Source organism: Nothobranchius furzeri, chromosome 2, assembly GCF_043380555.1.
Source record: "Nothobranchius furzeri strain GRZ-AD chromosome 2, NfurGRZ-RIMD1, whole genome shotgun sequence".
Taxonomy (NCBI): domain Eukaryota; kingdom Metazoa; phylum Chordata; class Actinopteri; order Cyprinodontiformes; family Nothobranchiidae; genus Nothobranchius; species Nothobranchius furzeri.
This window is the reverse complement of record NC_091742.1, coordinates 69,031,687-69,048,767: the sequence shown is the minus strand read 5'-3', so window position 1 is coordinate 69,048,767 and position 17,081 is coordinate 69,031,687.

Here is a 17,081-nt window from a genome sequence, read left to right as displayed (position 1 = left end):
TTGTCTGTTCTTCTTCTGTTCTGTCTGTTCATCTGTTCTGTCTGTTCGTTTGTTTCTGTTCTGTCTGTCTGTTCGTCTGTTCTTCTTCTGTTCTGTCTGTTCGTCTGTTCTGTCTGTTTGTCTGTTCTTCTTCTGTTCTGTCTGTTCGTCTGTTCTGTCTGTTCGTCTGTTCTTCTTCTGTTCTGTCTGTTCGTCTGTTCATCTTCTGTTCTGTCTGTTCATCTGTTCTTCTGTTCTGTCTGTTCGTCTGTTTCTGTTCTGTCTGTCTGTTCGTCTGTTCTTCTTCTGTTCTGTCTGTTCGTCTGTTCTGTCTGTTCGTCTGTTCTTCTTCTGTTCTGTCTGTTCGTCTGTTCTTCTTTCTTTCTGTTCGTCTGTTCTGTCTGTTCGTCTGTTCTTCTTCTGTTCTGTCTGTTCGTCTGTTCTTCTTCTGTTCTGTCTGTTCTTCTTCTGTTCTGTCTGTTTGTCTGTTCTTCTTCTGTTCTGTCTGTTTGTCTCTTTCTGTTCTGTCTGTCTGTTCGTCTGTTCTTCTTTTGTTCAGTCTGTTCTTTTTCTGTTCTGTCTGTCTGTTCGTCTGTTCTTCTGTTCTGTCTGTTCGTCTGTTTCTGTTCTGTCTGTCTGTTCATCTGTTCTTCTTCTGTTCTGTCTGTTCGTCTGTTTCTGTTCTGTCTGTCTGTTCGTCTGTTCTTCTTCTGTTCTGTCCGTTCTTCTGTTCTGTCTGTTCATCTGTTCTTCTTCTGTTCTGTCTGTTCGTCTTTTCTTCTTCTGTTTTTTTCTGTTCTTCTTCTGTTCTGTCTGTCTGTTCGTCTGTTCTTCTTCTGTTCTGTCTGTTCGTCTGTTTCTGTTCTGTCTGTTTGTTTGTCTGTTCTTCTTCTGTTCTGTCTGTTCGTCTGTTTCTGTTCTGTCTGTCTGTTCGTCTGTTCTTCTTCTGTTCTGTCTGTTCGTCTGTTCTGTCTGTTCATCTGTTCTTCTTCTGTTCTGTCTGTTCGTCTGTTTCTGTTCTGTCCGTCTGTTCGTCTGTTCTTCTTCTGTTCTGTCTGTTCGTCTGTTCTGTCTGTTCGTCTGTTCTTCTTCTTTTCTGTCTGTTCGTCTGTTTTTGTTCTGTTTGTCTGTTCGTCTGTTCTTCTTCTGTTCTGTCTGTTCGTCTGTTCTTCTTCTGTTCTGTCTGTTCGTCTCTTCTGTTTGTTCGTCTGTTCTTCTTCTGTTCTGTCTGTTCGTCTGTTCTGTCTGTTCGTCTGTTCTTCTTCTGTTCTGTCTGTTCGTCTGTTTCTGTTCTGTCTGTCTGTTCTTCTGTTCTGTCTGTTCGTCTGTTTATGTTCTGTCTGTCTGTTCGTCTGTTCTTCTTCTGTTCTGTCTGTTCGTCTGTTCGTCTGTTCTTCTTCTGTTCTGTCTGTTCGTCTGTTCTTCTTCTGTTCTGTCTGTTTGTCTGTTCTGTCTGTTCGTCTGTTCTTTCTGTTCGTCTGTTCTGTCAGTTCGTCTGTTCTTCTTCTGTTCTGTCTGTTCGTCTTTTCTGTCTGTTCGTCTGTTCTTCTTCTGTTCTGTCTGTTCGTCTGTTCTGTTTGTCTGTTCTTCTTCTGTTCTGTCTGTTCGTCTGTTCTGTCTGTTCTTCTGTTCTGTCTGTTCGTCTTTTTCTGTCTGGTCGTCTGTTTCTGTCTGTTCGTCTGTTCTTCTTCTGTTCTGTTTGTTCGTCTGTTCTTCTTCTGTTCGTCTGTTCGTCTGTTCTGTCTGTTCGTCTGTTCTTCTTCTGTTCTGTCTGTTCGTCTGTTTCTGTTCTGTCTGTCTGTTCGTCTGTTCTTCTTCTGTTCTGTCCGTTCGTCTGTTCTGTCTTTTCGTCTGTTATTCTTCTGTTCTGTCTGTTCGTCTGTTCTTCTTCTGTTCTGTATGTTCTTCTTCTGTTCTGTCTTTCTGTTCGTCTGTTCTTCTTCTGTTCTGTCTGTTCGTCTGTTTCTGTTCTGTCTGTCTGTTCGTCTGTTCTTCTTCTGTTCTGTCTGTTCGTCTGTTTCTGTTCTGTCTCTGTTTGTCTGTTCTTCTTCTGTTCTGTCTGTCCGTCTGTTCTGTCTGTTCGTCTGTTCTTCTTCTGTTCTGTCTGTTCGTCTGTTTCTGTTCTGTCTGTCTGTTCGTCTGTTCTTCTGTTCTGTCTGTTCGTCTGTTCTGTCTGTTTGTCTGTTCTTCTTCTGTTCTGTCTGTTCGTCTGTTCTGTCTGTTTGTCTGTTCTTCTTCTGTTCTGTCTGTTCATCTGTTCTGTCTGTTCGTTTGTTTCTGTTCTGTCTGTCTGTTCGTCTGTTCTTCTTCTGTTCTGTCTGTTCGTCTGTTCTGTCTGTTCGTCTGTTCTTCTTCTGTTCTGTCTGTTCGTCTGTTATGTCTGTTCGTCTGTTATTCTTCTGTTCTGTCTGTTCTTCTTCTGTTCTGTCTGTCTGTTCGTCTGTTCTTCTTCAGTTCTGTCTGTTCGTCTGTTTCTGTTCTGTCTGTCTGTTCGTCTGTTCTTCTTCTGTTCTGTCTGTTCGTCTGTTTCTGTTCGTCTGTTCTTCTTCTGTTCTGTCTGTTCGTCTGTTATGTCTGTTCGTCTGTTATTCTTCTGTTCTGTCTGTTCTTCTTCTGTTCTGTCTGTCTGTTTGTCTGTTCTTCTTCTGTTCTGTCTGTTCGTCTGTTTCTGTTCTGTCTGTCTGTTCGTCTGTTCTTCTTCTGTTCTGTCTGTTCGTCTGTTCTGTCTGTTCGTCTGTTCTTCTTCTGTTCTGTCTGTTCGTCTGTTTCTGTTCTGTCTGTCTGTTTGTCTGTTCTTCTTCTGTTCTGTCTGTTCGTCTGTTCTGTCTGTTCGTCTGTTCTTCTTCTGTTCTGTCTGTTCGTCTGTTTCTGTTCTGTCTGTCTGTTCGTCTGTTCTTCTTCTGTTCTGTCTGTTCGTCTGTTCTGTCTGTTCGTCTGTTCTTCTTCTGTTCTGTCTGTTCGTCTGTTCTGTCTGTTCGTCTGTTCTTCTTCTGTTTTGTCTGTTCATCTGTTCTTCTGTTCTGTCTGTTCGTCTGTTTCTGTTCTGTCTGTCTGTTCTTCTGTTCTTCTTCTGTTCTGTCTGTTCGTCTGTTCTGTCTGTTCGTCTGTTCTTCTTCTGTTCTGTCTGTTCGTCTGTTCTTCTTTCTTTCTTTTCATCTGTTCTGTCTGTTCGTCTGTTCTTCTTCTGTTCTGTCTGTTCGTCTGTTCTTCTTCTGTTCTGTCTGTTCTTCTTCTGTTCTGTCTGTCTGTTCGTCTGTTCTTCTTCTGTTCTGTCTGTTTGTCTCTTTCTGTTCTGTCTGTCTGTTCGTCTGTTCTTCTTCTGTTCGTCTGTTCTTCTTCTGTTCTGTCTGTTCATCTGTTTCTGTTCTGTCTGTCTGTTCGTCTGTTCTTCTTCTGTTCTGTCTGTTCGTCTGTTTCTGTTCTGTCTGTCTGTTCGTCTGTTCTTCTTCTGTTCTGTCTGTTCGTCTGTTCTGTCTGTTCTTCTGTTCTTCTTCTGTTCTGTCTGTTCGTCTGTTTCTGTTCTGTCTGTCTGTTTGTTTGTTCTTCTTCTGTTCTGTCTGTTCGTCTGTTCTGTCTGTTCGTCTGTTCTTCTTCTGTTCTGTCTGTTCGTCTGTTTCTGTTCTGTCTGTCTGTTCGTCTGTTCTTCTTCTGTTCTGTCTGTTCGTCTGTTCTTCTTCTGTTCTGTCTGTTCGTCTGTTCTGTCTGTTCGTCTGTTCTTCTTCTGTTCTGTCTGTTCATCTGTTCTTCTGTTCTGTCTGTTCGTCTGTTTCTGTTCTGTCTGTCTGTTCGTCTGTTCTTCTTCTGTTCTGTCTGTTCGTCTGTTCTGTCTGTTCGTCTGTTCTTCTTCTTTTCTGTCTGTTCGTCTGTTCTTCTTTCTTTCTGTTCGTCTGTTCTGTCTGTTCGTCTGTTCTTCTTCTGTTCTGTCTGTTCGTCTGTTCTTCTTCTGTTCTGTCTGTTCTTCTTCTGTTCTGTCTGTCTGTTCGTCTGTTCTTCTTCTATTCTCTCTGTTCGTCTGTTCTTCTTTTGTTCAGTCTGTTCTTTTTCTGTTCTGTCTGTCTGTTCGTCTGTTCTTCTGTTCTGTCTGTTCGTCTGTTTCTGTTCTGTCTGTTTGTTTGTCTGTTCTTCTTCTGTTCTGTCTGTTCGTCTGTTTCTGTTCTGTCTGTCTGTTCGTCTGTTCTTCTTCTGTTCTGTCTGTTCGTCTGTTCTGTCTGTTCATCTGTTCTTCTTCTGTTCTGTCTGTTCGTCTGTTTCTGTTCTGTCCGTCTGTTCGTCTGTTCTTCTTCTGTTCTGTCTGTTCGTCTGTTCTGTCTGTTCGTCTGTTCTTCTTCTTTTCTGTCTGTTCGTCTGTTTTTGTTCTGTCTGTCTGTTCGTCTGTTCTTCTTCTGTTCTGTCTGTTCGTCTGTTCTTCTTCTGTTCTGTCTGTTTGTCTCTTCTGTCTGTTCGTCTGTTCTTCTTCTGTTCTGTCTGTTCGTCTGTTCTGTCTGTTCGTCTGTTTCTGTTCTGTCTGTCTGTTCTTCTGTTCTGTCTGTTCGTCTTTTTATGTTCTGTCTGTCTGTTCGTCTGTTCTTCTTCTGTTCTGTCTGTTCGTCTGTTCGTCTGTTCTTCTTCTGTTCTGTCTGTTCGTCTGTTCTTCTTCTGTTCTGTCTGTTCGTCTGTTCTGTCTGTTCGTCTGTTCTTTCTGTTCGTCTGTTCTGTCAGTTCGTCTGTTCTTCTTCTGTTCTGTCTGTTCGTCTGTTCTGTCTGTTCGTCTGTTCTTCTTCTGTTCTGTCTGTTCGTCTGTTCTGTTTGTCTGTTCTTCTTCTGTTCTGTCTGTTCGTCTGTTCTGTCTGTTCTTCTGTTCTGTCTGTTCGTCTTTTTCTGTCTGGTCGTCTGTTTCTGTCTGTTCGTCTGTTCTTCTTCTGTTCTGTTTGTTCGTCTGTTCTTCTTCTGTTCGTCTGTTCGTCTGTTCTGTCTGTTCGTCTGTTCTTCTTCTGTTCTGTCTGTTCGTCTGTTTCTGTTCTGTCTGTCTGTTCGTCTGTTCTTCTTCTGTTCTGTCCGTTCGTCTGTTCTGTCTTTTCGTCTGTTATTCTTCTGTTCTGTCTGTTCGTCTGTTCTTCTTCTGTTCTGTATGTTCTTCTTCTGTTCTGTCTTTCTGTTCGTCTGTTCTTCTTCTGTTCTGTCTGTTCGTCTGTTTCTGTTCTGTCTGTCTGTTTGTCTGTTCTTCTTCTGTTCTGTCTGTTCGTCTGTTTCTGTTCTGTCTGTCTGTTCATCTGTTCTTCTTCTGTTCTGTCTGTTCGTCTGTTCTGTCTGTTCGTCTGTTCTTCTTCTGTTCTGTCTGTTTGTCTGTTTCTGTTCTGTCTGTCTGTTCGTCTGTTCTTCTTCTATTCTGTCTGTTCGTCTGTTTCTGTTCTGTCTGTCTGTTTGTCTGTTCTTCTTCTGTTCTGTCTGTTCGTCTGTTTCTGTTCTGTCTGTCTGTTCGTCTGTTCTTCTTCTGTTCTGTCCGTTCTTCTGTTCTGTCTGTTCATCTGTTCTTCTTCTGTTCTGTCTGTTCGTCTTTTCTTCTTCTGTTTTTTCTGTTCTTCTTCTGTTCTGTCTGTCTGTTCGTCTGTTCTTCTTCTGTTCTGTCTGTTCGTCTGTTTCTGTTCTGTCTGTTTGTTTGTCTGTTCTTCTTCTGTTCTGTCTGTTCGTCTGTTTCTGTTCTGTCTGTCTGTTCGTCTGTTCTTCTTCTGTTCTGTCTGTTCGTCTGTTCTGTCTGTTCATCTGTTCTTCTTCTGTTCTGTCTGTTCGTCTGTTTCTGTTCTGTCCGTCTGTTCGTCTGTTCTTCTTCTGTTCTGTCTGTTCGTCTGTTCTGTCTGTTCGTCTGTTCTTCTTCTTTTCTGTCTGTTCGTCTGTTTTTGTTCTGTCTGTCTGTTCGTCTGTTCTTCTTCTGTTCTGTCTGTTCGTCTGTTCTTCTTCTGTTCTGTCTGTTCGTCTCTTCTGTCTGTCCGTCTGTTCTGTCTGTTCGTCTGTTCTTCTTCTGTTCTGTCTGTTCGTCTGTTTCTGTTCTGTCTGTCTGTTCTTCTGTTCTGTCTGTTCGTCTGTTTATGTTCTGTCTGTCTGTTCGTCTGTTCTTCTTCTGTTCTGTCTGTTCGTCTGTTCGTCTGTTTGTCTGTTCTTCTTCTGTTCTGTCTGTTCGTCTGTTCTTCTTCTGTTCTGTCTGTTCGTCTTTTCTGTCTGTTCGTCTGTTCTTTCTGTTCGTCTGTTCTGTCAGTTCGTCTGTTCTTCTTCTGTTCTGTCTGTTCATCTGTTCTGTCTGTTCGTCTGTTCTTCTTCTGTTCTGTCTGTTCGTCTGTTCTGTTTGTCTGTTCTTCTTCTGTTCTGTCTGTTCGTCTGTTCTGTCTGTTCTTCTGTTCTGTCTGTTCGTCTTTTTCTGTCTGGTCGTCTGTTTCTGTCTGTTCGTCTGTTCTTCTTCTGTTCTGTTTGTTCGTCTGTTCTTCTTCTGTTCGTCTGTTCGTCTGTTCTGTCTGTTCGTCTGTTCTTCTTCTGTTCTGTCTGTTCGTCTGTTTCTGTTCTGTCTGTCTGTTCGTCTGTTCTTCTTCTGTTCTGTCCGTTTGTCTGTTCTGTCTTTTCGTCTGTTATTCTTCTGTTCTGTCTGTTCGTCTGTTCTTCTTCTGTTCTGTATGTTCTTCTTCTGTTCTGTCTTTCTGTTCGTCTGTTCTTCTTTTGTTCTGTCTCTTCCTCTGTTTCTGTTCTGTCTGTCTGTTTGTCTGTTCTTCTTCTGTTCTGTCTGTTCGTCTGTTTCTGTTCTGTCTGTCTGTTCATCTGTTCTTCTTCTGTTCTGTCTGTTCGTCTGTTCTGTCTGTTCGTCTGTTCTTCTTCTGTTCTGTCTGTTCGTCTGTTTCTGTTCTGTCTGTCTGTTCGTCTGTTCTTCTTCTGTTCTGTCTGTTCGTCTGTTCTTCTTCTGTTCTGTCTGATTGTCTGTTCGTCTGTTCTTCTTCTGTTCTGTCTGTTCGTCTGTTCTTCTTCTGTTCTGTCTGTTCGTCTGTTCTTTTTCTGTTCTGTCTGTTCGTCTGTTCTTCTTCTGTTCTGTCTGTTCGTCTGTTCTGTCAGTTCGTCTGTTCTTCTTCTGTTCTGTCTGTTCGTCTGTTCTGTCTGTTCGTCTGTTCTTCTTCTGTTCTGTCTGTTCGTCTGTTCTGTCTGTTCGTCTGTTCTTCTTCTGTTCTGTCTGTTCGTCTGTTCTGTCAGTTCGTCTGTTCTTCTTCTGTTCTGTCTGTTCGTCTGTTCTGTCTGTTCGTCTGTTCTTCTTCTGTTCTGTCTGTTCGTCTGTTCTTCTTCTGTTCTGTCTGTTCGTCTGTTTCTGTCTGGTCGTCTTATTCTGTCTGTCCGTCTGTTCTTCTTCTGTTCTGTCTGTTCGTCTGTTTCTGTTCTGTCTGTCTGTTCGTCTGTTCTTCTTCTGTTCTGTCCGTTCGTCTGTTCTGTCTTTTCGTCTGTTATTCTTCTGTTCTGTCTGTTCGTCTGTTCTTCTTCTGTTCTGTATGTTCTTCTTCTGTTCTGTCTTTCTGTTCGTCTGTTCTTCTTCTGTTCTGTCTGTTCGTCTGTTTCTGTTCTGTCTGTCTGTTTGTCTGTTCTTCTTCTGTTCTGTCTGTTCATCTGTTTCTGTTCTGTCTGTCTGTTCGTCTGTTCTGTCTGTTCGTCTGTTCTTCTTCTGTTCTGTCTGTTCGTCTGTTTCTGTTCTGTCTGTCTGTTCGTCTGTTCTTCTTCTGTTCTGTCTGTTCGTCTGTTCTTCTTCTGTTCTGTCTGATTGTCTGTTCGTCTGTTCTTCTTCTGTTCTGTCTGTTCGTCTGTTCTTCTTCTGTTCTGTCTGTTCGTCTGTTCTTCTTTCTTTCTTTTCATCTGTTCTGTCTGTTCGTCTGTTCTTCTTCTGTTCTGTCTGTTCGTCTGTTCTGTCTGTTCGTCTGTTCTTTCTGTTCGTCTGTTCTGTCTGTTCGTCTGTTCTTCTTCTGTTCTGTCTGTTCGTCTGTTCTGTTTGTCTGTTCTTCTTCTGTTCTGTCTGTTCGTCTGTTCTGTCTGTTCTTCTGTTCAGTCTGTTCGTCTTTTTCTGTCTGGTCGTCTGTTTCTGTCTGTTCGTCTGTTCTTCTTCTGTTCTGTTTGTTTGTCTGTTCTTCTTCTGTTCGTCTGTTCTGTCTGTTCGTCTGTTCTTCTTCTGTTCTGTCTGTTCGTCTGTTTCTGTTCTGTCTGTCTGTTCGTCTGTTCTTCTTCTGTTCTGTCCGTTCGTCTGTTCTGTCTTTTCGTCTGTTATTCTTCTGTTCTGTCTGTTCGTCTGTTCTTCTTCTGTTCTGTATGTTCTTCTTCTGTTCTGTCTTTCTGTTCGTCTGTTCTTCTTTTGTTCTGTCTGTTCGTCTGTTTCTGTTCTGTCTGTCTGTTTGTCTGTTCTTCTTCTGTTCTGTCTGTTCGTCTGTTTCTGTTCTGTCTGTCTGTTCATCTGTTCTTCTTCTGTTCTGTCTGTTCGTCTGTTCTGTCTGTTCGTCTGTTCTTCTTCTGTTCTGTCTGTTCGTCTGTTTCTGTTCTGTCTGTCTGTTCGTCTGTTCTTCTTCTGTTCTGTCTGTTCGTCTGTTCTTCTTCTGTTCTGTCTGATTGTCTGTTCGTCTGTTCTTCTTCTGTTCTGTCTGTTCGTCTGTTCTTCTTCTGTTCTGTCTGTTCGTCTGTTCTTCTTCTGTTCTGTCTGTTCGTCTGTTCTTCTTCTGTTCTGTCTGTTCGTCTGTTCTGTCAGTTCGTCTGTTCTTCTTCTGTTCTGTCTGTTCGTCTGTTCTGTCTGTTCGTCTGTTCTTCTTCTGTTCTGTCTGTTCGTCTGTTCTGTCTGTTCGTCTGTTCTGTCTGTTCTTCTGTTCTGTCTGTTCGTCTGTTTCTGTCTGTTCGTCTGTTCTTCTTCTGTTCTGTCTGTTCGTCTGTTCTCCTTCTGTTCGTCTGTTCGTCTGTTCTGTCTGTTCGTCTGTTCTTCTTCTGTTCTGTCTGTTCGTCTGTTTCTGTTCTGTCTGTCTGTTCGTCTGTTCTTCTTCTGTTCTGTCCATTCGTCTGTTCTGTCTTTTCGTCTGTTATTCTTCTGTTCTGTCTGTTCGTCTGTTCTTCTTCTGTTCTGTCTGTTCGTCTGTTTCTGTTCTGTCTCTCTGTTTGTCTGTTCTTCTTCTGTTCTGTCTGTTCGTCTGTTCTGTCTGTTCGTCTGTTCTTCTTCTGTTCTGTCTGTTCGTCTGTTTCTGTTCTGTCTGTCTGTTCTTCTGTTCTGTCTGTTCGTCTGTTTATGTTCTGTCTGTCTGTTCGTCTGTTCTTCTTCTGTTCTGTCTGTTCGTCTGTTCGTCTGTTCGTCTGTTCTTCTTCTGTTCTGTCTGTTCGTCTGTTCTGTCTGTTCGTCTGTTCTTTCTGTTCGTCTGTTCTGTCAGTTCGTCTGTTCTTATTCTGTTCTGTCTGTTCGTCTGTTCTGTCTGTTCGTCTGTTCTTCTTTTCTGTCTGTTCGTCTGTTTTTGTTCTGTCTGTCTGTTCGTCTGTTCTTCTTCTGTTCTGTCTGTTCGTCTGTTCTTCTTCTGTTCTGTCTGTTCGTCTCTTCTGTCTGTTCGTCTGTTCTTCTTCTGTTCTGTCTGTTCGTCTGTTCTGTCTGTTCGTCTGTTCTTCTTCTGTTCTGTCTGTTCGTCTGTTTCTGTTCTGTCTGTCTGTTCTTCTGTTCTGTCTGTTCGTCTGTTTATGTTCTGTCTGTCTGTTCGTCTGTTCTTCTTCTGTTCTGTCTGTTCGTCTGTTCGTCTGTTCTTCTTCTGTTCTGTCTGTTCGTCTGTTCTTCTTCTGTTCTGTCTGTTCGTCTGTTCTTCTTCTGTTCTGTCTGTTCGTCTGTTCTGTCAGTTCGTCTGTCTTCTTCTGTTCTGTCTGTTCGTCTGTTCTGTCTGTTCGTCTGTTCTTCTTCTGTTCTGTCTGTTCGTCTGTTCTGTCTGTTCGTCTGTTCTGTCTGTTCTTCTGTTCTGTCTGTTCGTCTGTTTCTGTCTGTTCGTCTGTTCTTCTTCTGTTCTGTCTGTTCGTCTGTTCTCCTTCTGTTCGTCTGTTCGTCTGTTCTGTCTGTTCGTCTGTTCTTCTTCTGTTCTGTCTGTTCGTCTGTTTCTGTTCTGTCTGTCTGTTCGTCTGTTCTTCTTCTGTTCTGTCCGTTCGTCTGTTCTGTCTTTTCGTCTGTTATTCTTCTGTTCTGTCTGTTCGTCTGTTCTTCTTCTGTTCTGTCTGTTCGTCTGTTTCTGTTCTGTCTGTCTGTTCGTCTGTTCTTCTTCTGTTCTGTCTGTTCGTCTGTTCTGTCTGTTCGTCTGTTCTTCTTCTGTTCTGTCTGTTCGTCTGTTCTTCTTTCTTTCTTTTCATCTGTTCTGTCTGTTCGTCTGTTCTTCTTCTGTTCTGTCTGTTCGTCTGTTCTTCTGTTCTCTCTGTTCATCTGTTTCTGTTCTGTCTGTCTGTTCGTCTGTTCTTCTTCTGTTCTATCTGTTCGTCTGTTTCTGTTCTGTCTGTCTGTTCGTCTGTTCTTCTTCTGTTCTGTCTGTTCGTCTGTTCTGTCTGTTCGTCTGTTCTTCTTCTGTTCTGTCTGTTCGTCTGTTTCTGTTCTGTCTGTCTGTTTGTCTGTTCTTCTTCTGTTCTGTCTGTTCGTCTGTTCTGTCTGTTCGTCTGTTCTTCTTCTGTTCTGTCTGTTCGTCTGTTTCTGTTCTGTCTGTCTGTTCGTCTGTTCTGCTTCTGTTCTGTCTGTTCGTCTGTTCTGTCTGTTCGTCTGTTCTTCTTCTGTTCTGTCTGTTCGTCTGTTCTGTCTGTTCGTCTGTTCTTTTTCTGTTCTGTCTGTTTGTCTGTTCTGTCTGTTCGTCTGTTCTTCTTCTGTTCTGTCTGTTCGTCTGTTCTTCTTCTGTTCTGTCTGTTCGTCTGTTCTTCTTTCTTTCTGTTCGTCTGTTCTGTCTGTTCGTCTGTTCTTCTTCTGTTCTGTCTGTTCGTCTGTTCTTCTTCTGTTCTGTCTGTTCTTCTTCTGTTCTGTCTGTCTGTTTGTCTGTTCTTCTTCTGTTCTGTCTGTTTGTCTCTTTCTGTTCTGTCTGTCTGTTCGTCTGTTCTTCTTCTATTCTGTCTGTTCGTCTGTTCTTCTTTTGTTCAGTCTGTTCTTTTTCTGTTCTGTCTGTCTGTTCGTCTGTTCTTCTTCTGTTCTGTCTGTTTGTCTCTTTCTGTTCTGTCTGTCTGTTCGTCTGTTCTTCTTCTGTTCTGTCTGTTCGTCTGTTCTTCTTCTGTTCTGTCTGTTCGTCTGTTCTGTCAGTTCGTCTGTTCTTCTTCTGTTCTGTCTGTTCGTCTGTTCTGTCTGTTCGTCTGTTCTTCTTCTGTTCTGTCTGTTCGTCTGTTCTGTCTGTTCGTCTGTTCTGTCTGTTCTTCTGTTCTGTCTGTTCGTCTGTTTCTGTCTGTTCGTCTGTTCTTCTTCTGTTCTGTCTGTTCGTCTGTTCTCCTTCTGTTCGTCTGTTCGTCTGTTCTGTCTGTTCGTCTGTTCTTCTTCTGTTCTGTCTGTTCGTCTGTTTCTGTTCTGTCTGTCTGTTCGTCTGTTCTTCTTCTGTTCTGTCCATTCGTCTGTTCTGTCTTTTCGTCTGTTATTCTTCTGTTCTGTCTGTTCGTCTGTTCTTCTTCTGTTCTGTCTGTTCGTCTGTTTCTGTTCTGTCTGTCTGTTCGTCTGTTCTTCTTCTGTTCTGTCTGTTCGTCTGTTCTGTCTGTTCGTCTGTTCTTCTTCTGTTCTGTCTGTTCGTCTGTTCTTCTTTCTTTCTTTTCATCTGTTCTGTCTGTTCGTCTGTTCTTCTTCTGTTCTGTCTGTTCGTCTGTTCTTCTTCTGTTCTCTCTGTTCATCTGTTTCTGTTCTGTCTGTCTGTTCGTCTGTTCTTCTTCTGTTCTATCTGTTCGTCTGTTTCTGTTCTGTCTGTCTGTTCGTCTGTTCTTCTTCTGTTCTGTCTGTTCGTCTGTTCTGTCTGTTCGTCTGTTCTTCTTCTGTTCTGTCTGTTCGTCTGTTTCTGTTCTGTCTGTCTGTTTGTCTGTTCTTCTTCTGTTCTGTCTGTTCGTCTGTTCTGTCTGTTCGTCTGTTCTTCTTCTGTTCTGTCTGTTCGTCTGTTTCTGTTCTGTCTGTCTGTTCGTCTGTTCTGCTTCTGTTCTGTCTGTTCGTCTGTTCTGTCTGTTCGTCTGTTCTTCTTCTGTTCTGTCTGTTCGTCTGTTCTGTCTGTTCGTCTGTTCTTCTTCTGTTCTGTCTGTTCATCTGTTCTTCTGTTCTGTCTGTCTGTTCGTCTGTTCTTCTTCTGTTCTGTCTGTTCGTCTGTTCTGTCTGTTCGTCTGTTCTTCTTCTGTTCTGTCTGTTCGTCTGTTCTTCTTTCTTTCTGTTCGTCTGTTCTGTCTGTTCGTCTGTTCTTCTTCTGTTCTGTCTGTTCGTCTGTTCTTCTTCTGTTCTGTCTGTTCTTCTTCTGTTCTGTCTGTCTGTTTGTCTGTTCTTCTTCTGTTCTGTCTGTTTGTCTCTTTCTGTTCTGTCTGTCTGTTCGTCTGTTCTTCTTCTATTCTGTCTGTTCGTCTGTTCTTCTTTTGTTCAGTCTGTTCTTTTTCTGTTCTGTCTGTCTGTTCGTCTGTTCTTCTTCTGTTCTGTCTGTTTGTCTCTTTCTGTTCTGTCTGTCTGTTCGTCTGTTCTTCTTCTGTTCGTCTGTTCTTCTTCTGTTCTGTCTGTTCATCTGTTTCTGTTCTGTCTGTCTGTTCGTCTGTTCTTCTTCTGTTCTGTCTGTTCGTCTGTTTCTGTTCTGTCTGTCTGTTCGTTTGTTCTTCTTCTGTTCTGTCTGTTCGTCTGTTCTTCTTCTGTTCTGTCTGTTCGTCTGTTTCTGTTCTGTCTGTCTGTTTGTCTGTTCTTCTTCTGTTCTGTCTGTTCGTCTGTTCTGTCTGTTCGTCTGTTCTTCTTCTGTTCTGTCTGTTCGTCTGTTTCTGTTCTGTCTGTCTGTTCGTCTGTTCTTCTTCTGTTCTGTCTGTTCGTCTGTTCTGTCTGTTCGTCTGTTCTTCTTCTGTTCTGTCTGTTCGTCTGTTCTGTCTGTTCGTCTGTTCTTCTTCTGTTCTGTCTGTTCATCTGTTCTTCTGTTCTGTCTGTTCGTCTGTTTCTGTTCTGTCTGTCTGTTCGTCTGTTCTTCTTCTGTTCTGTCTGTTCGTCTGTTCTGTCTGTTCGTCTGTTCTTCTTCTGTTCTGTCTGTTCGTCTGTTCTTCTTTCTTTCTGTTCGTCTGTTCTGTCTGTTCGTCTGTTCTTCTTCTGTTCTGTCTGTTCGTCTGTTCTTCTTCTGTTCTGTCTGTTCTTCTTCTGTTCTGTCTGTCTGTTTGTCTGTTCTTCTTCTGTTCTGTCTGTTTGTCTCTTTCTGTTCTGTCTGTCTGTTCGTCTGTTCTTCTTCTATTCTGTCTGTTCGTCTGTTCTTCTTTTGTTCAGTCTGTTCTTTTTCTGTTCTGTCTGTCTGTTCGTCTGTTCTTCTGTTCTGTCTGTTCGTCTGTTTCTGTTCTGTCTGTCTGTTCGTCTGTTCTTCTTCTGTTCTGTCTGTTCGTCTGTTTCTGTTCTGTCTGTCTGTTCGTCTGTTCTTCTTCTGTTCTGTCCGTTCATCTGTTCTGTCTGTTCATCTGTTCTTCTTCTGTTCTGTCTGTTCGTCTTTTCTTCTTCTGTTTTTTCTGTTCTTCTTCTGTTCTGTCTGTCTGTTCGTCTGTTCTTCTTCTGTTCTGTCTGTTCGTCTGTTTCTGTTCTGTCTGTTTGTTTGTCTGTTCTTCTTCTGTTCTGCCTGTTCGTCTGTTTCTGTTCTGTCTGTCTGTTCGTCTGTTCTTCTTCTGTTCTGTCTGTTCGTCTGTTCTGTCTGTTCATCTGTTCTTCTTCTGTTCTGTCTGTTCGTCTGTTTCTGTTCTGTCCGTCTGTTCGTCTGTTCTTCTTCTGTTCTGTCTGTTCGTCTGTTCTGTCTGTTCGTCTGTTCTTCTTTTCTGTCTGTTCGTCTGTTTTTGTTCTGTCTGTCTGTTCGTCTGTTCTTCTTCTGTTCTGTCTGTTCGTCTGTTCTTCTTCTGTTCTGTCTGTTCGTCTCTTCTGTCTGTTAGTCTGTTCTTCTTCTGTTCTGTCTGTTCGTCTGTTCTGTCTGTTCGTCTGTTCTTCTTCTGTTCTGTCTGTTCGTCTGTTTCTGTTCTGTCTGTCTGTTCTTCTGTTCTGTCTGTTCGTCTGTTTATGTTCTGTCTGTCTGTTCGTCTGTTCTTCTTCTGTTCTGTCTGTTCGTCTGTTCGTCTGTTCGTCTGTTCTTCTTCTGTTCTGTCTGTTCGTCTGTTCTGTCTGTTCGTCTGTTCTTTCTGTTTGTCTGTTCTGTCAGTTCGTCTGTTCTTATTCTGTTCTGTCTGTTCGTCTGTTCTGTCTGTTCGTCTGTTCTTCTTTTCTGTCTGTTCGTCTGTTTTTGTTCTGTCTGTCTGTTCGTCTGTTCTTCTTCTGTTCTGTCTGTTCGTCTGTTCTTCTTCTGTTCTGTCTGTTCGTCTCTTCTGTCTGTTCGTCTGTTCTTCTTCTGTTCTGTCTGTTCGTCTGTTCTGTCTGTTCGTCTGTTCTTCTTCTGTTCTGTCTGTTCGTCTGTTTCTGTTCTGTCTGTCTGTTCTTCTGTTCTGTCTGTTCGTCTGTTTATGTTCTGTCTGTCTGTTCGTCTGTTCTTCTTCTGTTCTGTCTGTTCGTCTGTTCGTCTGTTCGTCTGTTCTTCTTCTGTTCTGTCTGTTCGTCTGTTCTTCTTCTGTTCTGTCTGTTCGTCTGTTCTTCTTCTGTTCTGTCTGTTCGTCTGTTCTGTCAGTTCGTCTGTTCTTCTTCTGTTCTGTCTGTTCGTCTGTTCTGTCTGTTCGTCTGTTCTTCTTCTGTTCTGTCTGTTCGTCTGTTCTGTCTGTTCGTCTGTTCTGTCTGTTCTTCTGTTCTGTCTGTTCGTCTGTTTCTGTCTGTTCATCTGTTCTTCTTCTGTTCTGTCTGTTCGTCTGTTCTCCTTCTGTTCGTCTGTTCGTCTGTTCTGTCTGTTCGTCTGTTCTTCTTCTGTTCTGTCTGTTCGTCTGTTTCTGTTCTGTCTGTCTGTTCGTCTGTTCTTCTTCTGTTCTGTCTGTTCGTCTGTTCTGTCTGTTCGTCTGTTCTTCTTCTGTTCTGTCTGTTCGTCTGTTCTGTCTGTTCGTCTGTTCTTCTTCTGTTCTGTCTGTTCATCTGTTCTTCTGTTCGTCTGTTTCTGTTCTGTCTGTCTGTTCGTCTGTTCTTCTTCTGTTCTGTCTGTTCGTCTGTTCTGTCTGTTCGTCTGTTCTTCTTCTGTTCTGTCTGTTCGTCTGTTCTTCTTTCTTTCTGTTCGTCTGTTCTGTCTGTTCGTCTGTTCTTCTTCTGTTCTGTCTGTTCGTCTGCTCTTCTTCTGTTCTGTCTGTTCTTCTTCTGTTCTGTCTGTCTGTTTGTCTCTTCTTCTTCTGTTCTGTCTGTTTGTCTCTTTCTGTTCTGTCTGTCTGTTCGTCTGTTCTTCTTCTATTCTGTCTGTTCGTCTGTTCTTCTTTTGTTCAGTCTGTTCTTTTTCTGTTCTGTCTGTCTGTTCGTCTGTTCTTCTGTTCTGTCTGTTCGTCTGTTCCTGTTCTGTCTGTCTGTTCGTCTGTTCTTCTTCTGTTCTGTCTGTTCGTCTGTTTCTGTTCTGTCTGTCTGTTCGTCTGTTCTTCTTCTGTTCTGTCCGTTCTTCTGTTCTGTCTGTTCATCTGTTCTTCTTCTGTTCTGTCTGTTCGTCTTTTCTTCTTCTGTTTTTTCTGTTCTTCTTCTGTTCTGTCTGTCTGTTCGTCTGTTCTTCTTCTGTTCTGTCTGTTCGTCTGTTTCTGTTCTGTCTGTTTGTTTGTCTGTTCTTCTTCTGTTCTGTCTGTTCGTCTGTTTCTGTTCTGTCTGTCTGTTCGTCTGTTCTTCTTCTGTTCTGTCTGTTCGTCTGTTCTGTCTGTTCATCTGTTCTTCTTCTGTTCTGTCTGTTCGTCTGTTTCTGTTCTGTCCGTCTGTTCGTCTGTTCTTCTTCTGTTCTGTCTGTTCGTCTGTTCTGTCTGTTCGTCTGTTCTTCTTCTTTTCTGTCTGTTCGTCTGTTCTTCTTCTGTTCTGTCTGTTCGTCTCTTCTGTCTGTTCGTCTGTTCTTCTTCTGTTCTGTCTGTTCGTCTGTTCTGTCTGTTCGTCTGTTCTTCTTCTGTTCTGTCTGTTCGTCTGTTCTTCTTCTGTTCTGTCTCTTCGTCTGTTTCTGTTCTGTCTGTCTGTTCTTCTGTTCTGTCTGTTCGTCTGTTTATGTTCTGTCTGTCTGTTCGTCTGTTCTTCTTCTGTTCTGTCTGTTCGTCTGTTCGTCTGTTCGTCTGTTCGTCTGTTCTTCTTCTGTTCTGTCTGTTCGTCTGTTCTTCTTCTGTTCTGTCTGTTCGTCTGTTCTGTCTGTTCGTCTGTTCTTTCTGTTTGTCTGTTCTGTCAGTTCGTCTGTTCTTCTTCTGTTCTGTCTGTTCGTCTGTTCTGTCTGTTCGTCTGTTCTTCTTCTGTTCTGTCTGTTCATCTGTTTCTGTTCTGTCTGTCTGTTCGTCTGTTCTTCTTCTGTTCTGTCTGTTCGTCTGTTTCTGTTCTGTCTGTCTGTTCGTCTGTTCTTCTTCTGTTCTGTCTGTTCGTCTGTTCTGTCTGTTCGTCTGTTCTTCTTCTGTTCTGTCTGTTCGTCTGTTCTTCTTTCTTTCTGTTCGTCTGTTCTGTCTGTTCGTCTGTTCTTCTTCTGTTCTGTCTGTTCGTCTGTTCTTCTTCTGTTCTGTCTGTTCTTCTTCTGTTCTGTCTGTCTGTTTGTCTGTTCTTCTTCTGTTCTGTCTGTTTGTCTCTTTCTGTTCTGTCTGTCTGTTCGTCTGTTCTTCTTCTATTCTGTCTGTTCGTCTGTTCTTCTTTTGTTCAGTCTGTTCTTTTTCTGTTCTGTCTGTCTGTTCGTCTGTTCTTCTGTTCTGTCTGTTCGTCTGTTTCTGTTCTGTCTGTCTGTTCGTCTGTTCTTCTTCTGTTCTGTCTGTTCGTCTGTTTCTGTTCTGTCTGTCTGTTCGTCTGTTCTTCTTCTGTTCTGTCCGTTCTTCTGTTCTGTCTGTTCATCTGTTCTTCTTCTGTTCTG